The 26,005-nt window shown below is 41.4% G+C and overlaps 1 protein-coding gene across 2 annotated transcripts in view; it reads left to right on the top strand.

The window, feature by feature from the left end:
- The window catches only part of khdrbs3 (KH domain containing, RNA binding, signal transduction associated 3), a 135,151-nt gene that overhangs the window by 18,181 nt on the left and 90,965 nt on the right, over positions 1-26,005 (top strand). The gene's annotated exons all lie outside the window — the stretch shown is intronic.

Genomic DNA, 26,005 nt, shown 5'->3' with positions numbered 1-26,005 from the left:
AATCAGTCAACTGGCAACATGCCATGATGATATCCAACAGTTAAACATTTGATTCTATTTACCTGCTGTGTCTCACCTTTAATGACAGTACTAACTCATTTTACACCAGTGTTACACTAGGCCTATGGTCTAAGCATTTGAGTAAGCAATTACATATAGGCCAGTTTTGAAATGATTATGATTCATTCTAACAACACTACGAAGCACCACAGGCTGTATTTTTGCCAATTACTTTCAGCAGTAGATGATTTCGGTTGTGTCACATCCGTCACTGCAAGTTGCTATTTATAGAAAAACAAAATGACATATTCTAAAAACACTATAAGGAATTGATCCTCTTTTACACTTTTCAAATTCACACAACTCATGTGAGGACATTGAAGCCTGCCAACACAAACTCGAGGACACATGTGTAGCACATCACCCACTTCAGACCAGTCTTAAACCAATATGCTTATGTACACCACTTCTTTGCTCTCACCACCTCTCCACTTTGGCAGTATTATTCACTTCCAGTCTACCTCCGCACAACACAGATAACCCCCCCCTGGCTATTCACTAGTGTCTGCCTCATTATCATATTTATTTAAAGTATCGTATGACCCATTTCATTCCAACACGGGTTCCTCTCGTCATGATTGAGTAGTCCCATATTTAAGGTTAGTCTCCGGAGATGCCACTTTGCATAATGGGAACATTACTATTAAGCATAGTCACAGGCCTTGTGTCCTTGTCATTAAAATGAACAGAGAAAGTCTTGTTCTCTTCCTAACTAAGCATTGATTTAGGTTACAATGACTGCATTATTGCAGAAACATTCAAAACGTGACTGACTAAAGGGAGCCCTTTTCTATTGTGTGTGTGGGGGGGGGGGGGGGGTGGAAATTCAACTTGTGCAATCAATAATCCGTCATGTAGGCAATATGACATGTAATACTGAATATGTTTGCCCGCTGGCTATAGTGATATAGAGTCAGGTTGGTGAAAGGAGAGGGCTGCGGTGTCGCCCTTTGTAACGCGACCACTCTAATGGACCACATCTGATAAATGGTCCTGATTGCACCAATAATACAAGGAGGAATCTGTCCTATTGGCGGGTTATACACACACATCCGTGCGAGCCTTAATGGTCAAATATGTCACTAAACGTCTGGGGCTCGTTGACGAAGGCCCACGGTCCTGTGGCTGCTAATGGAAGATTAATAGCAGCAGCGACCGGTCCATCTCTGATCGGAGTTATCGAATGGTGTCCCCTTTGGATACATTTCTCAGGGACTTGGCCCACGTCTGGGGCCGTATCGATCGGCCCGCTTGCAAATTTATGGTTATGTTTCTACAATTTGCAGGAAGGCAAAAACATTGTTGTCTCCTGCTGGCATCGGTCGGTCATTGACTTCTTGCAGACGCGGCTCTCGACAGTTGGTCTCACAACTGTATCAGTCCCCCTCTCGGCCCCAGAGGGTTGGAGAGCTTCTCCTTTTGTGACAATGTGAATGTCATCGCTGTTATTTCATCCGGCTAATTGACCGTGACCTTCTCAATGCTTTTACATTTGAGGGAAACGTTTATTGATGCAGGTCGCTTTAAATACTGCACATGCTGATATGATATGTTTGTCTGTGTGGGGCGGGTGGGGGGAGCAGATCACTGGTGTGTTGTTTTGGACTTGTCCGCTGACTCTAAGTACAAAAGGAGGCTGCAGTGCTCTACTTGAGTTGGGGTGACTACTTCCTTAAAGGACTTTAAAGGAGACCAAAGCCACTGTGGTAACCTGGCCTAACCCCGTCGACTCTATACAGCCCCTAACTTTGGCTTCATATTGATTAAAGCTCAGCTCCGGCTTACACTTCAGGTGTTGCTCCCTCCCAAACCTGGCAACCCCTGGCCCCATGCCCTCCGTCCCCCCACGCTGTCTCCTTTAGCTCCAATGCAAAGGCTTTCATTACCTCTGCCTTAGTAAAATGGCTTGGAGCTCTGGACTGACGTTTCAACGGAGACATAATTAATGGGGCTGTGTATGTGTGGTTGTCTCTCCCTCTGAGCACTGCACTGTGAGACGTCTGCTGGGACTAAGTATAGGAGCTAATAGCAGCAGGAGGGAGGAGAGAGCGCAGGTGAGTGCAGCTACGGGGGCAGCGACGGTAGATCACCACTTCCATCGTATACCTGACAGTCCAGACTCATGATATGAAGAACACTCTGTGTTTCATGTAAGACTGCCTTAAGCACAGGGACTCATCATTTTAAAATATGAAAAAAGTATAAGTAAACATTGTTGCAGGCAGGGCAAGAAGAAACATTGAATAAAAAGCTTTTATTTTACTCAGGCGCAATGTTTAAAAACCTGTGTTGATCGCACAGGGTCTTCATTAGGGTGGGGATATATATATATATATATTTTTTGAGGGTTTTTCAACGTTAATATGGGTCTGCCGGTGTGTCTTCAGACAAAAAACTGTTCAAAAACCCTGGTCTGACTTCCCTCCCCTTATGACATACTGTAAGTGGAGAGGACACTCCCCCTCATTACCAACCTAACTTAGCACTCCCTCCACCTGTGGTAACCCCTCCCCCCCTCCCCCCAGATCCCCCGGAATCTAACTGGCTCTTAGATTCAAACCGGCGGTTAGATTCAGGGCTAATCAGAGCAGACTGGGCTTTTTGCAAGGCGGGGCTTAAAGAGACCTTAAAATGGAGCGTTTCAGAAAGGGGCTGAAAACAGAAGAATCAGCAATGGCACTGTGAGAAGTTCAGCAAAATGTCAATAGTGCCTTTGGATCATGTAGATTTCTGGTACTGATGTTTACTTACAGTAGAATGCATTGTCTATATATAGACCATGAGCTTTAATCAATCTGTTCATATCATTTCCACCCTGATGAAGACTCTAAGAGGTTGGACGTGGTCGGCAGTAAAAATAAATAATTATATCAGACTAAATTAAAGCTTTTCATAGACTCACTTTTGTAGCGTGTGCCTGAAGAACAATTTATTGTCCATTGTGTCATCTTCTGTATGTGAAACTCTGCCAGCACTTGGCTGCTGCATCATTCTAGCAAGAGGCAACACTTTTCGCATCACATTATATATATATATATGATGCACCCAAAAGGTCTGAATGTGTGCATTTATTATATCATTATATTCAGATCCAGAAATAGTGGTGAGACGTGGCATTGTACACCCCTGATATCAAGTCACCTGCAGGCTGCAGTGCTAAAAGGTGAAGGGGGCGAGCAGCCATCGTCAATTAAATATAGAAAATATATGTTTTCTAGCGCTGTTGCAAAGTGTCAGTGTTGTTCTTGCACATGTAGTGTATTCAGTGCAAACTGTGGGAAGAGGGTAGAGGGGTAGAAAAATGAAGCAATTAGTAACCAAGCTTCGGTAGCACAATAACTGCAGCCCTGTGGCTATGCTAAAATCATCATAAACAGGACGCGCTACGTTAATGCATAATGTGTGTTGAAAGCTTTGGCACCGCATAACAATGCAAATGTTTTTTATATTTCTATTTCACTTTGTACCAGCGGCAACGTTAACAACACAGCACAACACGTGTGTGACCTTTAGCCTGCTGAGATGCCATCCCATTATCACCTGCCCACAGTCGGTGTGTGTGTGTGTGTGTGTGTGTGTGTGTGTGTGCTTCAAGGCGGGTTTTGTACCCAGACTTTCTCAGTGATCATTTAATAGAGCTTTCACTGCCACGTCTCATGCAAACACACTTTCTATTATCAGCCACTGTCACAACACCACAACCGTCCAGCTGTTTTTTGTACAGATAAAAAAAAGAAAAAAAAAGAAAACAGCATTTATTTCCGCGTGGTGCAATTTAATTCTGACCTGCTGGAAGACCGTAGCCTGGTGAACCTGACAACTACAGTGGTCAGCTGCCTCCTGTTTATTTCAACCCAGTGTTGCTGTGCTAATGATGGGCAGTGGGTGGTGAAACACCAAAGCGTAGCACATGCCTCTGCTTATGGTGCGAGAACGAATCCTGTCTTTCAGATGACCCATAGATAGAAAGTCTTCATTAGGGATGGGACCGACCATTATCGGTACCGGTTCAGATATGGCTAAAGTCCACTCATCGGATATCGGACTGACGCCAACGATCCACGTACTGATTCAAAATCCATAGTGTTATATTATCGCATATTTGAAATATAAAATTATAATTTGAGACCATACTTCATATAAAAGACAAAAAAAAAAATGTTTTAGTCATTTAAAATTCTGCAAATATGTTTACTGTAGTTCCATGTGGGTTTGCATTCATAAACCTTTGTGCATTTGTGTTAATTATTTGCACTTTTAAATTAGAATGACTGTGTTAAAACCTAACACATGATATCACCACCAGCAAAAAACAGAAATGATGACATTCGACTGTATCGGTATCGGCCAAACTCATAACCCATGTATAGGAATCTGAAAAAAATTGGATCCGTGCATCTCTAGCCTTCAATGTGTCATGCTGAGGAGTATGCATACCCTTGCACTGTCCCCCTTTTTTTCTCCTTTGCACAGCCTTATTTGCTCATTGACTCAGGGCCCTGGGTCTGACATTGACAACGCTGTCAAAGATAACTGTCAGACAATAATACCCAGAGCCAGTGCCTGTATTAAACAGCCATGTCTCACCTAGCGGCTAGGATGGCACACAATTGGTGAAACAACCCCTGCTATTTCAGCTTTTTTGTTTCCTCTCGGATTTTCTGGCCCCTGTTGTTGTTGTTTACCTCTGCCCTGGTTGCTTGAGTGAAGTGACGTTGTGCCAGTGGGTGATGACAACACGTAGCAAAATATGGTTAACATGTTTCATGTGACACTTCAATTTCCTCTCTGTCAGTCAGTGCAGCCGCTGCATCTAACTCAATTGCTCTGTGCTAGACTGACAGCTCATGATGGATCCAGTTCCGCATCCGGTTAGTGACAGAAAATATGTGATTACACGGACTGGCATACACATAGAGGCGTGCATGCAAGTGAGACCTAAACAACACCAGCTTCTGCTGCGTGTGCCCACACTGCAACTGCAAAAACTCAACTCGAGGCATCACCATACATCGGTATGACAATATGATATACAGTATCATGGTACTTCGCGATACAAGGCATATTGCGATATAATGCAATATTCCACAAAGTTCACTGAAAATGTAACAATAGAGCTGAAATACAAGTAGCTACGATCTGGGTGGTCTTATTACATCACACCACATTACATGTATAAGATAATTCAGCGGATCATTTAGCACAGCCCTTTGGAAACACCACCTTCTTTTTCTCCGGAAAAAAACACATCATCTGTAAATAAATAAACAGCTTAATTGGTATGAGGACCTGAATCAAAACCTATTCAATTCTAGCAGTGAGTGCAGTCCAATCCTGGACTTAATGACTTTTTAGTTTTTGCATCGCACAAAAGAGCAGCATTCATGAATAATGTCAATATGTCTGATTCTGAGAGGAAAAATTAAAACAGAGAATTCCCTGAAAATGGATTTTGTTTACAGTAAATCCTGTGCAATCTGTGCACAGAGGTGATGGCTCTCGGGCCCCTGTACGTACGGCCCGCTGTGGCCTCGGAGAGATTGTCATAAAAAAAATGTTCGTCCTGAAGAGACAGCCGGCGGCGTTGCTGAGTCGACAGCCCCACTGTGTCCTGGAGTAGTCCATTAGCTCTACCTGCCCCTTTTCTCCACAGGATCCCCACAGCACTAAATGAAGCCAGGCATATTTTCATCTTCCTGACAGCCCTGGCTGCAGCGGCAACCATGGGAGAGATGGAGGTCTGTGTCAGCCAGGCCTTACACACACACACACACACACATACACACACACACACACACACACTCTGCCGCATTACTGTCGGCAGCATTGGCCCAGATGCTGAAACACAGACCACTATATCATTCATACGGGACTGCATTTTTAGAACAAGGGATTTCATTAGAGTGAGGAAGGGGAAGCTATTTTTATATATATATATATATATATATATATATATATATATATATATATATATATGTGTGTGTGTGTGTGTGTGTGTGTGTGTGTGTGTGTGTGTGTGTGTGTGTGTAAGATCTAACTGGTATCCAAGTTAGCTAGTTAACCTTAAGTTCAAATGAGCCATACCAGCCCGCAGCTATACAGTTTCTAGGCAACATGAGAAATGGTAGTTGAGGATATTTTTTTTTCGCAAACAACCTACAGTGGATCTATTAAATTGCTTTGCTACAGAAGCATTACACTTCCTAGGAATTGGCCATAAGCCACACTAGAGCAGAACTAGAAACACCTTATTTTACATAAAATACAAAGCAGCTGCAATGCAAGTCCACCCTCTGGTCTTATGCTTCTGTTCTCTTGATGCTTGACTCACTTTTTGGATGACTGATTATCATTACATTTACATTTTAAGAATGTATTATAAATGACCTGTACCAGACCATCAGTGAAAACCAACCTATTTTTATATTATTAATTATTTTGCTTGGTAAAGCAAAGTTTACTTTTTCATCATTGTCCTATAACCATTACACATCGTACTTAGTCACATGTACATACATTACCTCATTGCTGTGCATCCTGTGGTTTCCCTTTTACCTGTCCTTAAACAGGTAACTGTCACACTTTTGTCTGAAGTTGCTGCTAGAATTTACAAAAAAATACCCCCCCCCCCCTCCACTCCCCCTGGCAAATTTCAATGCATTCAACCTGCATCAGTTGATTTTTTTGAGGGCAGCTCAACAAGTTAATCGACATTGAAAGTATCACCAAATGTTGCTTTTCCTAACATGTTTTTCCAACGGTTGCTAACTTACATATTTGTCAGACACGGAACAATAGCACTCATTTGGTGTCCTAGTGGCATCTATATCCAGAAGTGAGCGCAATGCATTCGGTAGAAGTGACCACACTTCATATACTTAACACCACTGCGAGAAAAAAAGCCCAAGTCTTTGTACTTTCTATTTCTATTCTGACAAAGCTTATTTCACTGCCTTTTAAGTTGGCCATTATTTTTTCTTCTTTCTTTGCTCCGCACATTGAACGCTAACCCAGCTGTCTGCCTCCAGAATAACTCTGCCTCTGAAAAATGTTTGTAGAACAAAAAAAGGCCAATCTGCAGAATGAATGCTGCCCCGTAACACTAGGCTATTCACCTGGAGTATTTATGTGCGTTTTGCTGGCCGGTGCTCGGGAAAAAAAAGCTTTTTCAGAGGCGTGGGGGAGTTGGTTCAGCAGCTCAATCTTAAACCATGGTGGCCTATACAAAAGCTAACCACCCACTCAAGTAAGAGATACATCTATATGTGTGGGTGAGACGCTGTAAAGAAAACTATCTGCTCAGTCGAGGGCCATACATTGACTCTTTTGTGCAGTGTGTAAACCGACAGGGACTGTGTGCACTCCGGTGAGTTAAATGATTTACTGCGTCTTCTCGAGCCCTCGTGAAAATGTCTTAATTATCTTTCCCATAATGCATCGCCATCCACGGTTATTACTTGCTATGTTCTGTGCAGGTGTTAACACAGAAAGAGAAGCCACTTTGGTGGCAGCTCAGTAGCTCACCTAGTAGAGTGTGTATATACCGTGAATGATAAGGCCAAGTCCTTATGGCAGTGGCCCAGGGCCAGCGGTAGCCAGGGGCCAGGCGGTCCGTGCCCACCCAAATGTGGGCTGTGCCCACCCAAAAAAAATCAAATAAAAAAAAAATCGAAATGAGCGGACTGCCTCGTCTGTGGAAAAAAAAACTGGACAACAGAGTTCTTCTGCTTCGTTCCTCTCACTGCATTTAAATGAATTCATTATATTATAGAAAAATATGTCCCGTAAAAGAAAAAGAGCACCAAGCCCAACCCAGAGGACCCTGCATAATATTTTATTTAAAATTTATATTTCTATGGATATATATTTCAATAGCTTATAATTCATCCGACCCAGTGTCTCCAAAGTATTTGTTCACACAAAATTCCTCAGATTTAGCCTCCTCCTCTCAAAGTGCACCAGATTCCTGCATTTCACTTTAAAAAGGTAAAAATAAATCTCCCGGGGGGGCATACCCCCGGACCCTCCTAACAGGGTAGTGACCTCGGCTGACTACTATTTTCACCCAGTTGGACATAGGAGCCAATAGTGGAAAGACTATATATCTATATAGTGTGTATAGTATATAGCTCTGGACTACCACCATCCAGGTTGCCCAGTCCCAAAGCTTTCTCTTCTATCAGCTCAGGCTGCCTACAGATAATACTGCGATAAAAAAATATACATTATGTTGTATATAATGTATATTATATGTTATTCATAAACATTTGGAAAAAAAAACATGCAAGAATCAAATCTCCCACACAGCAACACTAAAAGTTTATTTGCATATTGTGTTCTACACAATTCACAGTTAATGTGCCAAAAAGCAGACGCAGAGATCTTACAAGGGCAAAAAATGTCTGCTCGCGCGCGCTCGCATCTTCGGTCTCTCTGCCCAGTGTGCCCACCTAAAATTTCTACAGGCCCACCCTAATCTAACTGTCTAGAACCGGGCCTGCAGTGGCCAGACGTTTGATTCCTGCCCGGGCCCTTTGCTGCATGTCGATCCCTCTCTCTACCCTTTCCATCCTACCTGCTTCTCTACCACTCTGCTCTCTAATAGAAGAGTAATAGAGCCGGGAAAGACAAAAATAATTAGAGGAAGAAGTTTATTTTTCATTATGAGTTACTGATTCCGTAAATTCAAATCTGTCAACGCATTTTCAAATGTATCTCATTCTTGTACTGTTAAGTTTAAAGTCAACATTGTATTTAGTCTTTATTCACAACATTGCATTTCCACTATACAGTCGACATTTCATTTTTATTCTCAAAGTGATGGTTCAAAAAAACATTCTCCTAATATTGTTTCTCTCTCATGTGGCGGAGCCAGGCTAGCCCCAATACTCTTCTGTAAATTAATCATAAAACTGGCACAAAAATGTATTAAAAAAAAAAGCAACATTCACACACAGTGAAAACGTTTTCAGCTGTCAGTCAACAGGGCGAAACAGTTCAACTGTGCACTGCCATTACAATATCACTTCTAACCCCTTCTGCCACTATACTATACTGAAATTGCTTGGAGTTGTGGCTAAGCTAGAGAGGGGCTGCGAAGGCGCAGGTGCTCCGGGCCAAAGTGTCATCCCTTCTGGTGTGTGGTCGATAATCAAGAGACTGGTAGAGGGGCATGAATATCTCCGTCAACTTTTTTTCATTTCCTTAATCTCTACCCGCGGGCCAGTCCGGTTACACTGAGTCATGATTTTCCATGGGTTTGGCCTGCTACTTGATCACACATATCGCCTCCTATGGGCTCGGATAAAGACGGAGAGAAGAGTCCACTGCGCAAAATGAAAAAAAAGACTCTGTAATTCAATATCTTTAATAAAGATGGGGAACAAATCTCTGCGTTAAGCTCCCATGTAGAGTGATTAATTGCAGACTGTCTTGCAAACCTCGAGGCCAGTGAGGAACTTTTGACCTCTGGGGCCACCAGACCATAGAGGTATAAGTGGCCACAGGACAAGTGCTAGCTTGCGTACGCTTTTCGGCATTTGTGGGCAAGCACATTGAGCCTCACAAAGCGGTTATTCCTTTTTATCGCTTTTTCTCATTTCCCCACTCCTTGATCTTGTCACCAAGCTGGCTTCCCATGGCGGTTTCTCTTTAGCTGCAGCCTCTTTCATCAAACCCCCATGTCTGATGTGCTTCCCGGGGATCCTGGTAAGTGCTTGGCAGTGCGCGCCGGGTGACTCAGCGAACACAGATTCAGCCGGCCGACACTATCGCTCCTACGGCAAAAGGGACCTGAGGGGGGAAGGCCTAAGCACTCACAATTGATTTAGTCACTTAAAGAAAAGGAGCAGTTTGTAAGGGAGGCTCTGTTCACTTTTTTCCAACCTGATTTCTGAAAAGCTTGGCCACTTATGAAAAGGTTAATCGGATATGCTGAGCTGCTGCAGACTGTGCTATCAAAGTAGCGTGGGGGTGTATTTTCCAAAAGAATTGCAGATTAATCAATCAATAATGCCATCCATTGTTCCAGTCCAACACAGTGCTCTGTTGGCCTTGAAATGAATTGAGAAATACAGAACGATGTATGGGATATAATGGGCCAGACATACAAAGAACATCATGACACAAAGCAAGCGTAGTCAAATAGATTGATTTATACATATAGCCCTTACTCTGACAATGTAGTTATTTTTAACTACTGTATGAACCCCCTTCATATATTTTATCACTTAAAAATTAACTGAAAGTCTACTGAAAATTGTTGACACTTAACAAAGAAAGCCAAAACAGAAAAATGAAGAGTGTCCACCAACTTCTTTTTGGTAAATTCTGTATATTTGGCTCATCCATAATTTCATCCATTGGCGGCTTTAATCCTTATCAAGGTCACATATTTTGATATGTTTCAGATTCAAAATAGTTATTTGGGTTTCTACTATAAACTGTTTTCAAGCTATACTGATTAAAAAAAAACATTGCATTTGTCACAGTGCCATTGCTGAATCTCCTCTTTTCAGCCTCTCTCTGAAACGCTCCAATTTAGAGAATGTCTACTTAAACCCCGCCTTCCAAAAAGCCCAGTCTGCTCTGATTGGCCCTGATTCTAGAGGTATCTCGGGGTATGCTTATCACAGGTGGAGGTAGTGCTAAGTTAGGTTGGTAATGAGTGGGTGTGGCTTCTCCCGTTATGACGTCATATGGGGAGAAGAATCTTACTAAGATTTTTGAACACATGTTTTCAGAAAGGTGGACGGGGAGAAAAAGAGAGGGTGTTTTTTTTTCTCATACTCTATTCACATCAGGGATCCATAGAAATGACCATTTTGCACAATAGGTGACCTTTAATTTAACATCAGTATTGTTGTTTTGGTTACTTACACATTGCTTACTTATTTATCATTTTAATATAAAAATGACCCAGCTGTTATGTGATTTATGTCACAATTATTTACAACCATAATTGTTCCATCTATCATTTTACAGCTCTTTCGCCTTTTAATTGTATTTTAGATTTCAATATCTGGTCTTATTTATTTCCCTAAACAAATCTTTCTTAAACGTTAGTCTTTGACTTAATTAAAAAAATATGTATGATTCCAGTCCTTGTGGTTAAATAACTCTTCCAGTAATTTGCTACTCTGCACTTCTATTCAGGAAATCATTCAGACCGGGATTTCCTTGCCTCGAAGCCTGATGAAGCTGTTGAGAAAATGTCAAGGGCTTTGCTGAGCACTCCGTTTGTGGCTGCGAAAACAACGAGGACAGGCCCTCGACACAGACGCTACCAGGAGGAAATGTGAAAGTGCGCGTGTTATAGCTGTAGCGGGTTAATTCACTCTGCCTTGCCCTCGCGCGTTCCCACATCTCATTATTTATTTAGTGAGAGAGTAGACTCTTAAGCAGTGTGACCTTTACGATGAGAGACCTAATTGAAGTGGCTTGTGTAGCTGTATCAGCAGGCCTTAGAATGCTTCATTCATACTATGGGAGAGGCAATGATGATCCCTGCTGTCATAACCTGTCTTAACAACATGCCGAGCCCTTGCCAAGGAGTCGCGCCACTTATAAACTGCACTGCAAATGACAATGAGATATGAGGATATATGAAAACAATACGGGCTTCTTTCCCGGCAATTAGTCTTGACTGAATCGATGAGCGGGCTTGGATTGTCTTGTATTTTTTTCTCCAGCATTGCTCCTGACATGCAGATAAGGAACAGTATTGGTAGACATGTCATTTTGAATGAAAATGATATTAGTTATTTTTTGCTGCGGTCTCTCCAATCCACTGCTTGCCGTATAAAACATGTTAGCCTCTCAGATTAAGCGTCTCAGCTGCATGCTCACCTCCATCTTTGGAGACATTTCAATGACGATAGCGGGGCTGAGACATTGTTAAAAGGGGAGGGGTGGCGGTGTCCGTTTACCCAGGAGAGAGCCGGGTGTAATCCATCAGCCTGGCTGCTGCTGCCTGTTCAGCACAGCCGGCCCCAGCTGCCTAGCGCTAACCACCTTTCCACCTTGCGCTCTGACTTACCCTCCTCCTCCTCCTTCTCCCCCTCTGTCAACATCTCTCTTTCTGTCATTCCTTTCCCTTTCTTGACTGGCCGTGTAGCAATACTGTTCGCTTAAAGCTTCCCCTGGATTTGATTATTTATCAGAGCTGATCATCTGCAGCAGACCTGACCACCACTTACAACAGCAAATGGAGAAACCAGTACAAATATTTAATGTTAAGTGATGCATTATATACCACACTGGGCTTGCAGTTAGCACTGGGCACAGTAACAAGACGGTGAGGAGAGAGTGCCAGTATGTTTTGCTCACATGAAATTCTGACATTCTTTCTCACTGTCAACAGACCCTGTGCAAAGACAAACGCAAACAAAGCATTAGTCCGTCCTTCAATACATTCCAGCTGCATTGCCTTGCCTGTGGGACTCATTTCTTTCCATTAAGGACAATTTTTAATGTGTTACAAATATGTTGCTTTATTTTTAGATAAAGGCAAATTAGTTTCTCCTTAAAAGGTGGAGTCAGCGATTATGGAGAACGCTTCAATCAGTTCACGATTCACTATCTGTAGTGTGCACTGAAAAAAAAATGTGGTGTTAGTACACAGCCTAGGCCCTGTAAACTGGTATGTACAAAAGGGGGGGCCACAGTAACAGTAGTAACGAGGTACATCCACCACTTCCTCAAGACTTTCCACAATATATCAAGTAAAGCAGTGACCCGGTAGCTCACTATTAAGGCAAAAGTCCTTGTTGCAGCGGACCTGGGTTTGACTACCTCTCTCTGAATACCTCTCTCTCTACCAAGTTCAACTCTGTGCTTAATAGTATCCAATTGGGTTGGGTGATGTGCCTATAGCCACATCATCCGATTCGGCACCTTGTTTGATCGATTCAATCACCAATTGGCACAAGCCTACCTTCCAATAAAACCACCAAGTGATGAGGTGGAGATGTATTCAGTTATATATGCTATAGTAAGTAAGCCCCGTCGGACAAAGGTGTAAGGCCGTCAAGTTTTTCCATTGTGTGCAACTCTAGAAACAGATTGGTGCAACATGGCGGCTCTTCCTGCTCCTATATACATATAAAAACAATGTAATGCTAAGGAAATAACAATTACAAAAAATATTTTCAAGCCAGAATACATTCATTTAAACATGTTTATGAATATTATATTCCAATTCTACCTTTCGGTTCTGAAAAATGCCAATAGATTCTACACTCTGTGCCTTTAAAAAGGATGAAGCTGTAGTCATATAATAATACAATCCGAAGCCTTTTTGGTGTTTGATGAATAGCCTCAGGAGAATCCAATGTTAATTCTCCGTATTTGCAAGAAAAAACAAGTTAAAGTAAAAACAAATTAAGCCGCTGCACTACGGTTATAGGCATGAAAGTAATTCCACTCCGGTATTAATGATTCATGAGTGGATGGTTAGCAGTGTGATTAGCAACTGCAGATTAAACCCATGTTACCCCAGCCCTGGATGTAATCTCTTTGGTTTCCTGTCTCCGTGATGGCCTATCCACTCCTGGCTCTTTCTGCTAAATTTAGCACCTGGGTGCCTCAGTTTCCCCAAGTGAAAGGTGTACGGAAAAGTAAAAGTGAACAATGCTCCCGTGTGTGTGTGCGTGCCTGGAAAAACAAGAAAGCAGTATGGATCCATTTCTTGTCCATTCAATGCTATCACTTACCGTAACTCTATATGCCGCCATGGGACATTGAGTGGGCACCGAGGTACTTTTTCACTGATGTCCAAAGCTGTGTGTGAGGAGTACACACACGGCATAAGGAGTAATGTAATGTTTTCCATAAAACAACTTGGTTGAAATGTGGTTGAGAGGTGAGCGTAAACACACTTAACGGTGCCTCAGACCATTTAAAACTTTGGACAAAAGATTCATCCCTAATTATTCTCGGCTGCTTTTTCCGTGGAGGTCAAGTTACCCCGCGGACAAAGGATGTGACGGAAAAAAAAAATCAAGTTATTATCAAGAAATATGAGGGGCCAAGAGAAATGATCGCACGAGCCGCATTAATATTTGATCACTGTGAAATAATTTTAATCTCCTTTTGTAATTAAACTTTTGGCAGTCATGTAATGGAACTTGGGCAGAAAGATAAGTGGAAAATATCACATCACTATTTGATTAGTTCGCAAACTCATTAGAGCATTTCTGCATGTGCGTTGCCTGTAAATGATACACAGTTGAATGACAGGCTGCATCAACGAAGAACAAATATTTTAAAAAATAAATCAGTTTCGCTCACCCCTATGTGTAAAACTAACATTTTGACCATAAAAATATGAAACATTATAATGGTGTATTATAATATTGAAGCAAAGTAAAAACAAATTTGGAAATTGTTTTGTCTATTTTGCTTCCAGCATGTACAAGTGGGTGTTTATTTTACTAAACCGTGTCTGTTTCATTTTTAGCACTATTGTGAAGGTTATTACAGAAGGATTTTATCATATGTTTCTAATTGTCTGATGTATGATTAATTTTCTTCTTTAAGATATTCAGAAATGCATTTTTAAGACCTGCATTTTTTGTGATTTATTAAATGGAGAAAAAAAAAACTGAATCCAAAAATCTGTTCTGTACAACCAACAACTCTGGACACTAATATTTTGTCTACAACCAATACATATTTGTTGTAATTGTTTTGTAAAGAGATACAAATGCTCGCATGATTAGTTAGGTATTGACACATTTAAATATGTATTCAAACATTTTATACAACATTTTCATACAAAAACATATTGTTTTAATGTAAGTAATCAACTGGCATAGTATCACGATGATATTTATAAGTTAACCATTTGACCTTATTCACCTGCAGCGTCTAGCCATAAAGCAACAAATAAATAAAACAAAAAAAACGATACATATGAGTCACCAGCGTTATCACATCAGGTCCTCTGCTCTGTCTTTTTGCAGCCTCGGTAGACACAACCTGTCACACAGGGCAGCAGCAGGGAAAAAGAAATCCAGTCTATTCAACAAACACACAAACATAGAGCTGTTGCTTTTGCCTCCCCTGTGGAGTTGAATTCACGGTCAAAATCATTTTTCTTTTGAGTAAGCATATACATACTGTAGGCCTGAGATCGGCCCCGCTGTGTATACCTGGGAGCTCAGACCATGACATCTTACACACGACAGTTATGGCATTTTTACATTTTCCAGCCATTGCCTTGATCCTTGGTGAGTGGACTTTTGAGTGCAAGGCTTGGAATACGCTTCAATAACTAACCGAAAAATATGGAGCACAGAGGTTTTTGGAGCCTCAGTGGCCTTTGGGGATACCGGTGCACACGTGATCATATAAGTGCAAAAAGTATAGGAGGTATAAGGAAATAAAATAAGAACTAGAGAGGGATATAGAGAGGATGTTTTACCCTCTTAGGAGGCATTTCATGTGTGCAGCCAGCCTAAGCAACTCTGTTAAGGCAGTACAGAGCCACTCTCCCCTCTTCAGAGACTCATTAGGACCTCCCTCATAACTGGTCATGGTCCGCTCCCTCAGCAGCAAGGCTAGAATCCTTCTTGGTGTCTGCCTAGGCTTCACAATGTCTGACCCCTGCTTAATCAAGACATTTTCTTTCATATTGTACGTCTTGTTTTAACTCTGCTAACATGTTACTTTACTCCCCCCAGCAGCTACTCTCTGCCCTGCACAGGTCAAATTCAAAACAGGACTTAGTATTTATTTTTCTTTGGAGCAATTGTGAATTCTTTATGAGCCTTTACTTAGATGATGCTCTTATCTATGATGGGACTCTTGTGCTAATGTCGCACGGTGTGCAGAGAATGGGGACAGACAGAGCAAAGTTAAGTAGAGCATTCGGTTATTAGCAAGTGTCATTGGGACAATGGGGCCATTATGTCAGGCCGGTTTTGTGTCAGCTCAATGTCAGCAAGTTCTGACTAACATGCATTTTGTAAGCCCCTTGCTAAAAAAAGTCAACTACAATGTATTGGCATCACATCAAGCATGCAGTGTGGCATTAGATTTCCAAGTGTTAATAGTCTATCGGTCCGTTATCCCGGTAAATATAGAAAATTGGATAAAAAAAAATTACTGTTTAGATATATTTATAAAAAAATGGATGTCATTTTCACTCACCGTTTAACTTTACGTCTTTACAAGGAAAAGTGTTACTCTTAGCAGCCGTTTGACTGACTGAAATATCTCAACGGCAATTGGATATAACTTCTTAAAATTCTGTACCGACATGTGAATTCCCCAGAGGACCAATCCTTATAGCTCTGCTGATCCCTTGACCCTTCCTCTAGCGCCACCATGAGGTTGACATATTTGTATTTAAGGGAAATATCCCAACCACAATTTGATAGATTACCAAGCCCCAACCTCAGCGATTTTTACCAGCATCCAATAAGGAAGTGACCACAACTGTAGTAACCCAGAAGTGCCACTGAGGGGTGGTACCAAGACTGAGCAATTTTTCTTTGACTCACTTGTTAGACAGGCCGTTTTCAAAGTCTTATTAAACCTATTTACAGCCTGGTCCACAAAACCATTTTAGTCTGTATGTTTAGGTCATATCTCCATGACAACACTGAGGGGGGTGAATTTTTTTGGACCACGCTAGTTTTTATTCTTTTGGAGGTTAAAATGTATTGGCGCAATCTCTTGAGTGACAGCTCTCCGCCCGTTGTCCCTCACTTTGCCTCGGAGGTATACTTCAGCTATCTCCCTTCCCCCAACGTGAGGCGGAGTAAAAATCTCACAAAATGGCGACGCGCACAAACTAGGATTATTGGATGCCGTGTGAATAGCTGAGTTCAGCCCGGATGCTACATCCATATTATTTACTATCTATGTAGATTACCATGGAATTTGGTGTGGATATGATCATGGTGCCCAGAGGATGAATCTTGATCACTCAGCGTTTGAAGAGGCAGCTTTTTATAGAAAGAACAATTACAATCGTATAGCAGCAAAGACTGAGAGATATCTTGACTTTTAGTCTCTACTAGTATGAGTCAAGTTCCAAAAATGCTGGATCCTACACTTCCCATAATGCAACTCAATAGTGATTGCACTTAGAGCCACCATACCTGGTAAATGACCACACTGTTTTAATCTCAAAATCAGCTTGTAACACAGTTTTTCTGTAAAAAATGTTGAAGTTACGAACCCCAAAAAATTGAGATAACGCTGATCATGTACATTTTTTTCTCAGACCAAAGCTCCATTCAGAGCCAGAGAAAATACACCGAACAACTGTTTTCACGGAACGAGTGGCACTTGGTGTGACAAGTAAGCTGTTGAATCATTCAAGTGCCCTTTTCACGTTGCAATTCACTTATGTCTCTCAGCCTGAACAAAAAAAAAACGCTTGATCTCTGGCTCTTGACTTTGAAGAGCCGTCGTAGACCCACACTAACGCTTTGAAAGGAAACACAACAAATAACTTGTAGTAGATTTAAATGCATTGCATCGATAGACGGATATAGGTCTGCCGTGTGATTATGTGTACTCAGCCCCGCCGTCTATTAATCCCTTATACAAAACTGTCAGATAATCTGTGGTAATAAAACAACAGAGGATCTATTTGTAGAGCTCATCCACCGACTATTTGCCAGCCCCTCTTAGTTGATGCCAAACACACTCTCTCTCTCTCGCTCTCTTTCTCTCTCTCTCTCTCTTTCTCTCTCTCTCTCTCTCTCTTTCTCTCTCTCAGTGTAGAGAACATGGAGTGCCTGATTTTAATTTGCAATATTGATTTCTTTGTCCCTTTTGAATTGTTCGACGCTCACGACCCATGAAAAGATGACAAACTGCAGTCTAATTGATTTGGCTCTCGCGTAGGAATAGAGATTGACTTGAGCTGGTCGCGATCAGAGAATGAAAAGGACGGTGTGTGTTTGCTCAACACTGTGTTGAAAAATGTAAAAAAATAAATAATGATAACCAGCCGTGCACTCTTTAATGCCTTCTTAATGCTTGCTGGATTACTGCGAATAGGAATTTCTCTGTTTACCAGAATCTGAGGCGCAGTGTGTGTGTGTGTGTGTGTGTGTGTGTGTGTGTGTGTGTGTGTGTGTGTGTGTGTGTGTGTGTGTGTGTGTGTGTGTGTGTGTGTGTGTGTGTGTGTGTGTGTGTGTGTGTGTGTGTGTGTGTGTGTGTGTGTGTGTGTGCAAACCACAAAGCTTTTAAGTGGCGCTAACACTCTCAAGCACTGCTGTGCACTTTTAATTGACACGCAAGAGTAATTGAAATTCCCCCAAAAATAAAAAATAAATAAATGAAGGTGGTCCGCTCGTTATCAGTTATGATGATTCAGTGTATTTTTTTTTATAATGCATGCCAGAGATGAGTCCCGGATAATGATGTACATTAAGCTACGCAGTTTTCATTTTTATCCTCAAATTTCCCCCCTCCCTCCCTCTCCCCGGCCTAACGACAGTTTTATGGGAAACTTCATTAGGCAAAAGGGATGTCGAAGCGATAAACATCGGCTTATGTTAATTACGGGATAAAGTGGCCTTTGCTGTGGTCCTTTCACACCGAGGTCCTGCAAAAAATGCATAAATATCGAGGCTACAGGGGCGCGAGCAGATAGATGATCTATTGTTAATTAATAACTGATTTATCTTTGCAGGTGCGTCCCTTTTCTCCCATCCCTATTCATTAGCACACTTATCCAGCGGGGGACTATGTGTGTCTGTGTTGTCCACTGCAGCTAGCCTAATGAAGAGAAAGCTTTGCAGGCTGCAGTGTGCTGCTGTGTGGATGCTAAACAAACGACAGTGATTCATCTAGAAAGGTGTTATCCGAGCAAAGGACATTACATGGGTGTCTTCTACGTGTTAGGGCCAATGTTTCAGGATCATACAGGCCTTTTGTATTAAGTATCAGATCTCAGCTGGTTATGCGGTCCTCCGTGGTATAATGGGAGCTCTTCCTTGACCACAGATACATAATAAAATAACCCAGCATTGCCTAACGACGACCTCATTACATGTGCTATTCATTCACTTCATGTTCATTGCTTTTTGTGAATGCTTCAGTGTGATTTAGCCCAGAGTCTGCCTCACCATTAGAGGTGCAGTGGACTTGTTATGAACTTGCTTTTTACCAACATGTACTCATTGACAAGCAGCTATGAGTAGCACTTTTATTCACATATTCTCCTGTATGTGTACTTTATGGAGAATTTGTTCTTACCTGTAGATTTAAAAAAGTACATTCAGTCATAAATGGTTAAAAGGCATCCATGTTGAGAATAAGCACCACCAACTCTTTATCTTGTATTTTATGATGAGAAATAGTTTTGAATTATGTATGGGGGTAATATTATTGACCTATTTAGGATGTTTGAGGATGAAAAGCATATGCAAACATTTTTTTTAAGGCTATGGTTGGAACATTCTATAGATTTGCTTCTGGATCTTACACACCCGCTGTATATATATATACAGTATAGCTTTGTTATCAAGTTGTTCAACCTGTCTTATTATAATATTCATAAGTACACTTAGCGCTTCTGTAGTGTGTAGATGTGAAGGCAAGGTCACCGAGACAGCTCAATTAGTTCTTTTTTCATTGTCAGTAGTATTTGTTTCCTCTGGCAGATGTGCATGAATGGACATTATACTATTTTCAATCAGCTCAGCAAAAGTGTATCCATCAGCCATAAAAAGGGCTACTTCAATATAGGTGAAGATTAAGATTTGATTCGTTGTATGGTAACTTCCCCGTATCACTGAGTTTGTGTCCAATATTTGCATAGTACCTCCCGCATCTTTATCAACTGAGAAGCAGGAGGCCGGTGTTGGCCTTCCGTAGGTTTAATGGCAAAGAAGCAATGCCCACAGCAGCGTCATAAGGTGAGAAGCCACGCCCCTCCATTACTAGCACTTATCACTACCTTCACCAGATACACCTCAATCTAACTGGCAATTCGATTCACGGCCATTCACAACAGACTGGGCTTTTGGAAGGTGGGGCTTAAAGAGAAAGGCTCTAAAACAGAGCGTTTCAGACAGAGGCTAAAAAGAGGAGATTCAGCAATGGCACTGTGAGAAATATAAAGTGTTTTTTTGGACACTGAACCATGAAAACCGTTTCTAGTAGAGACCATATTCACAATGTGGAACCTGAACCTGAGCTTGATACGTTACCTTTAAAACCACAGCTTATTTCTATCACTATTTTGTATCGCAGTCCGGCGAATCTTGGAAAAGGACCTTTTATGGGCACTTCGAGATTGTTCAGTATTGTTGGCTTGTTAATTGTTCTTTTACTATATTCCTGCTAATTCAAATGAATCTTAAACATCAAGTATTACAACAAACAACAAGTACAATAATGCAACATTTTCACTGATGTCTTATCTTATAAAACATACATCTAACACACTTAAATACTATTCAATGCATCTGCTCAGGTTTCCATCAATCAGGGCAAACTTGTAAAACCAAATAATCTGGCATGTTGATAACACTTTGATAATCTTCTAAATGAACAGGTGCCAAAATACATGCACCCTGTCACTATCCTAATAATGAGCAAACAACGCAGGCCTTAATAATAATAATAATAATAATTCATTTTATTTGAGGGCGCCTTTCATAGCACTCAAGGTCACCTTACAGGGCAGTGTTTAAAAAACAAAATCAACAATCATAAAAAACACAAGAACAAGATACATTGAAACAATTTACACAAGTGGGGTGAAATGGGTGGGAGACAATGAACTAGATTGAATTGCATTGAATTGACTTAAGTGAACGCTATCACACAATGCCAGTAGCTATTCTGGCATCTTTTGAGGCAAGCTGAACCATCGGGAGGCCTTAGAAAACAAGAGTGTGCACTTTTACCAACCCTGCCATCCAAGGGGGATCTTTAATGTTCTTACAGAACCATGTTAAATGTGTCACTCACCCCGCGAGGCATTTCCTAAAGATCCCATGACTTTTCGCAGTAGAACATGTTCCTTTGTATTTGTGTTAAAAGCTTGAGCCATTACCACTGAGTTTGGCGGATTAAGATCATATGAATTTTTGACTCGCACAGTGAGATCCACGGAATGGAGTCCGTGACAGGCTGGATATGTATTTATGATGCTTTCGGAGGCCGGATACTGGAAATGAAAGAGGCACCACTCGAGGGGCTCTCTGTCTTAATCCGTGGACATTATCTCTACACTGTAAGCGGGTCTTGGCTCGTTACCTCGCGCCGGAGAGCCCCGGCTGGCAGGGTTTGCTGGGGGTAGAGAGAGAGAGAGAGAGAGAGAGAGAGAGGCAGAAAGGGAAAGGGGGGGGGGAAGGAGGGAAAGGAGGGAGGGAACCGCCCCGGCCGCCGAAAATGTAATCTCCAGATTAGGGGGCGAGACGAATTCCTGCTGCCAGCCTGACCTTGTCAAGGCAATGGAGGAGCCAGAGTGAAATTGAGATTTCAGGACAGGAGCAAGTCGAGACGTTTTTTCCTTTCTTTCTTTTTTCTTTCTCGAAGCGTTGGCGTTTCTCTTTCAGGGGTCAGAGCCTTGACACCATGATTCACGCTAAATGTGTGCGGTCACACTGCTAGCACACATGATATGTGAGTGGGGCAAAGTGTTTCTGGCACTGGCCATACTGCCCTGAAACCCTCGGCAGTCAGTCAGACTCTCTCTCTGGGATGAAGCGACAACATGACAAAGTGGCCTAAGCAGCGTGGTTTGTCCTCATTTATTGAGACTGGCAAATGGCAATGTTCTCAGTTTTCCTTCTCGTGTGTCAAGACAGGGTGGATTTACATATTTAGACATGGATAAAACCTTGGCTGCCCAATACATTTTACCTGACTGAGGATTATTCAAATGCTGCTAATGTCAAGCTAAGAGATCACTTAATGTCGTGAAATAAAAATGAGGACATTGGCAAAGAAAACTGATGAATTGTTTGAATTTAACCACAGTACAATTGCTTAATATCACAAATCTGCAGTGAGAACCATATAAAGCCCCATGGTAAGATTTTTAGGTTCATAAATGTACAGTTACCTTTTAAAAGAAACAAATTACATAGCCACATTGTGTAGCCATAATCTGATTCTGAAAATGTTTATAAACTCGTTCATGGAAATACATGGCATAATTATTTTCTAACCAAGCCCTGCTCCACTTCAAACCAGAGAGAAAAGAAAGGACAAAAAAAAACTACTCCCCAAAAAAGTCATGAGTTTAAATCATTAAAATAATGAGTTGATGTAAGATGTTAACAAGCTTCCATCTTGATTTTTTTTTTTTACATTTTAGCCCGAATGTTTATTAAAAATTTCAACTTTACGAGTGACCTCATTGTCATTTGATTGGGTTCATGAAGGCCTGTTTTCCGCTGGAAAATGAGAATAATGATGCAACATTCCTGTTTGAGCATTTCATTCATTCAAGCCGTAATTGCAAAAACAAGAAAATAATGAGTCCGTCCGCCACAGACAGCATGCAAACAGCATCACTTCTATAAAGGAAGTGGCGGAAAGGCGGCCGATAAACTACCGTAGTGCTATTTAGACAAGATTTATTTTGTATTGCTGGAGCGGAGGACAGACTCACTGTCTACCAATTTTCAATTCAATTATATCTGCAAGGAACTATACTGGGAGCTAAGCTTTTCTAGGCAGGTGCATTGTGTCCGTGTTGTGAAATGAAGAGCGGTGCAACAAAACAACAATAATAACATACAAATTAAACTATAGAAGACATTTTCATTTTGTGGACATTTCATGATTAGGAAATGTGGGCTACAGCAGCGCCTAGAGACATGATACACACCACATGACATTTCACCTCAATCTCAATAAAATACACTATACCATATTGCTTAATTGAAATCTCAGATATTTCTCCTGTTATTCTAGACCAAAGGAATGCCTGTGAGTGGTGCGTTAAAGGCGGACATGCTGCCTTGGCCGCACCGTCTACACACTTTTACTAACAGCATAAAAAGGTGTCACAAAATCTATAATGCAAAGACTGTTTCGAGTTAATTCAAAGTGTAAGTCACAGACTCTCTTGTCAGGGGGGTTCGGGGGGCTTTGGAACATGTAAAGCCCCTATGAGGTCTCAGATAATTAGTGTCTGAAATAATCATTGCATGCACCATGGGAGAATATACTTCTCATTATATTTGTGAGCCGTGAACTTTTTGCTTCACACATATTGTTTACCAAAGTGACACCCACACCACCTTATTAGAGAACTGCTAACCCAATGCTAAAGCCATAACGCAGGCTCCCACAAATGGGTTAGAGTTGGTAACCAGTTATGGGAAATGAAGGTAGCATGATTCTAAGTAAATATTCCCTAATAGTATCGCAATGTAAAGCAATTATTCCTAATAGTAGCTTATCCGTCAGTGAGTTGGTGTTCTCTGCCTTCCAGCCATTGCACAAGGGTTATCCTCCAGCAGGAATCGTATGAATGAATTTCAATGAGCGCAACTTGATGTACTTGAGATGACTGCTACCACTCTCAAGTCTTTGCGAAATGACTTTGCCTGATACAGTTGCCTAAATTTGCAGCGATTGTCATCACTTAGTGTTTAACATTAGGAAAAGGTTTTTATTCATGACCATTATTAGAAAATAACACAATTACTGTAGTGCACAAAGCATAGCACTTAAGGTTGATTCGGCTGGGGGGGCTTTGACTCTAAAAAGACGATGTCATATATCCAAACTACCGCTACTGTTAATGTTAAGGCTTCACATGATCTTTCTACTGTAGTTGTGAATGTTCCTTGGTAACGAGAGATACACCCGGTGTGCAGATGCTTGTGTTTACAAAAGTGTCTCCCCCTCAATTCAAAGTGGGAGACTTAATGACCCAGTTGCCTTCGTCATTGACTCTCCATCGTGCAGCGGAAGTAGTGCATAATCCCACCAAATCTGCCCAGTTTATGAATTTTAATAAGGGGGGGCCTACATCGCAGCGCTGCGTTTAAAGTGAATCAGTTTCTAAAAGAAAAGCAGAAACCTGGGAAGAGGGAGGGGGGGGGGTGAAGGCAGAGACATGTTATAGACGTAAAATATATTTAGTATGTGTGCAAAGTTTGTTGAGTTGACACAGTAGATCCCTTAAAAAAATTAAGATGTTTCAGCAGCAACAGCTTTCACAAGAAGAACAGGATGCATACATAAACACATGTACATATAGGCCAAGAAGCCCTGATAGACAAACAGCATTTTTCAAAATTGAATATTTCATTCATTCTCCGAATTAGGGTCTCTAAGTTGTTTACTACTACTGAATTTCTTTCATTCTATTTCGTAGCACAAGTCAACCGTATAGTTGAATGGAGGACAAGTATAAAAGACAGCAACTTTAACAATCAAACACAGAGACTCTGATATTTTTTATAATGAGTCCCAGGGATTCCAAGCCCTGGATTTACCAAAGCATCACGTCTCAACTATACCAAACGGGCAAATTAGAATATCACGCTCTTCGCTGTTCATTCGAAGATGTAAGAGAATGGTCTTGTAGAGCTAAAAAAAATAAAAGACATCAGTGGCATTGTGCTTGTGTCATTGATGCATGTTTTAAATCTGTTTTTTGAACACTTCTTAATGACTCCAAGGTGGAGGTGCTTCTCATCTCACCCCGCTACATGTTCTCCCTCTTCAAACTCCACTACAAAAAAAAAAAGATCTTTTGAAAGAACCATTGTAAGTTAAATTCACACTAGCTGGTTCTGTGTAGCCACATTCAAAAGGCTGGGCTCATTTGAAGCTGCTTTTTTTGATTGGCTGCTTTTTACACCTGCTAATTGATTGCTCTGCACCGTTTGGGGGTTTGTTTTGACTTCAAATGCGAACATTTTTACTTTGCTGGCAAGTCGGAGAAGTTGGTTCAAGACAAAATAAATGAGACTAATTGAAACAGCATCTCTCAAGCAATCGAAAACAGCAGAGTCGTTTTGAGTACAACCAAGGAAGGAGGAAAACTCTGGCTTTTGGCATGTTGCTAGGTGAATGAGCTAGGCATGTTGCTTCTCAGAATGTGTGCTACTCCCCCCCCACCTACGACCCCCCCCCCCCACCAACCCTTCAGGGATAAACTGAAGCTTAAAGATATCTCCATCTCACTGATAACTTCTTTTTTATCCTATAGTTAAAACTCATATCAAGGCTTTTTAATTACATCCTGGCAAATCTTAAGGCTACAGAGGTTTGTGGAGGAATCACAATTGCCTTCTTCTTCATTTGTAGTTTGCAGCGCTGGGTATGTATTGCAAATTTCTGTGTAGCAGAACGGTAATTGAAAAAAAATGGACGTGCAGTGTTTGAACATGTGAACGTTTGATTTTTATTTAAAAAAATAAAAATACCGATTGAAACAGAGCTTATTTTGTATCAATCTAATCAGCGTCACATCTAATTTGGTCCCTTTTTAAAAGGGCAAGAGTAAAGTGAAAGCATCATGACCGTTCACTCTTGATCTTTTTTTCTCCATTTTTTCCCCCTCATTTCAAAAGATCATTTTGAACATGAAATAAAGCTGTGATGGAGTACGCCCTCTGCCTCACCCTTTTTCCCCTGCCGGGCCTTTTTAGCCTGGAGTCATTGTCGTAGTGCAGCCCGCCACCTCTCTCCGCTGGCCCCCTCTCTGCAAAAACCATTTCCCTGGCACCTGAAACACAGATGTTATCCATCTGATTAAACGTTCAAGGTTACATCCCCAAATACATCAAAGTCTACCTCTCCCAAAAGAGGAAAGTGTGACAGCCAATATATTTTTTTTGCTGTAGCCTGGAGGTGCAAGCTCCATTGTCCTCCCCATCGTTTTGTTTTAGTAGCAAAGTAGATTGGTATTGCTGCTTAAGAATGACAAAATGAATGCTGATCAAGGCACGGTCAATACATCATGCTGAAGGCATCTAGTGTTCTTGGTCAATAACAATAG

The sequence above is a fragment of the Ammodytes marinus genome (assembly GCF_949987685.1).
Source record: "Ammodytes marinus genome assembly, chromosome: 17".
NCBI lineage: Eukaryota > Metazoa > Chordata > Actinopteri > Uranoscopiformes > Ammodytidae > Ammodytes > Ammodytes marinus.
The sequence above is the reverse complement of the archived record's forward strand: the minus strand, read 5'-3'. Positions and strand labels throughout refer to the sequence as shown.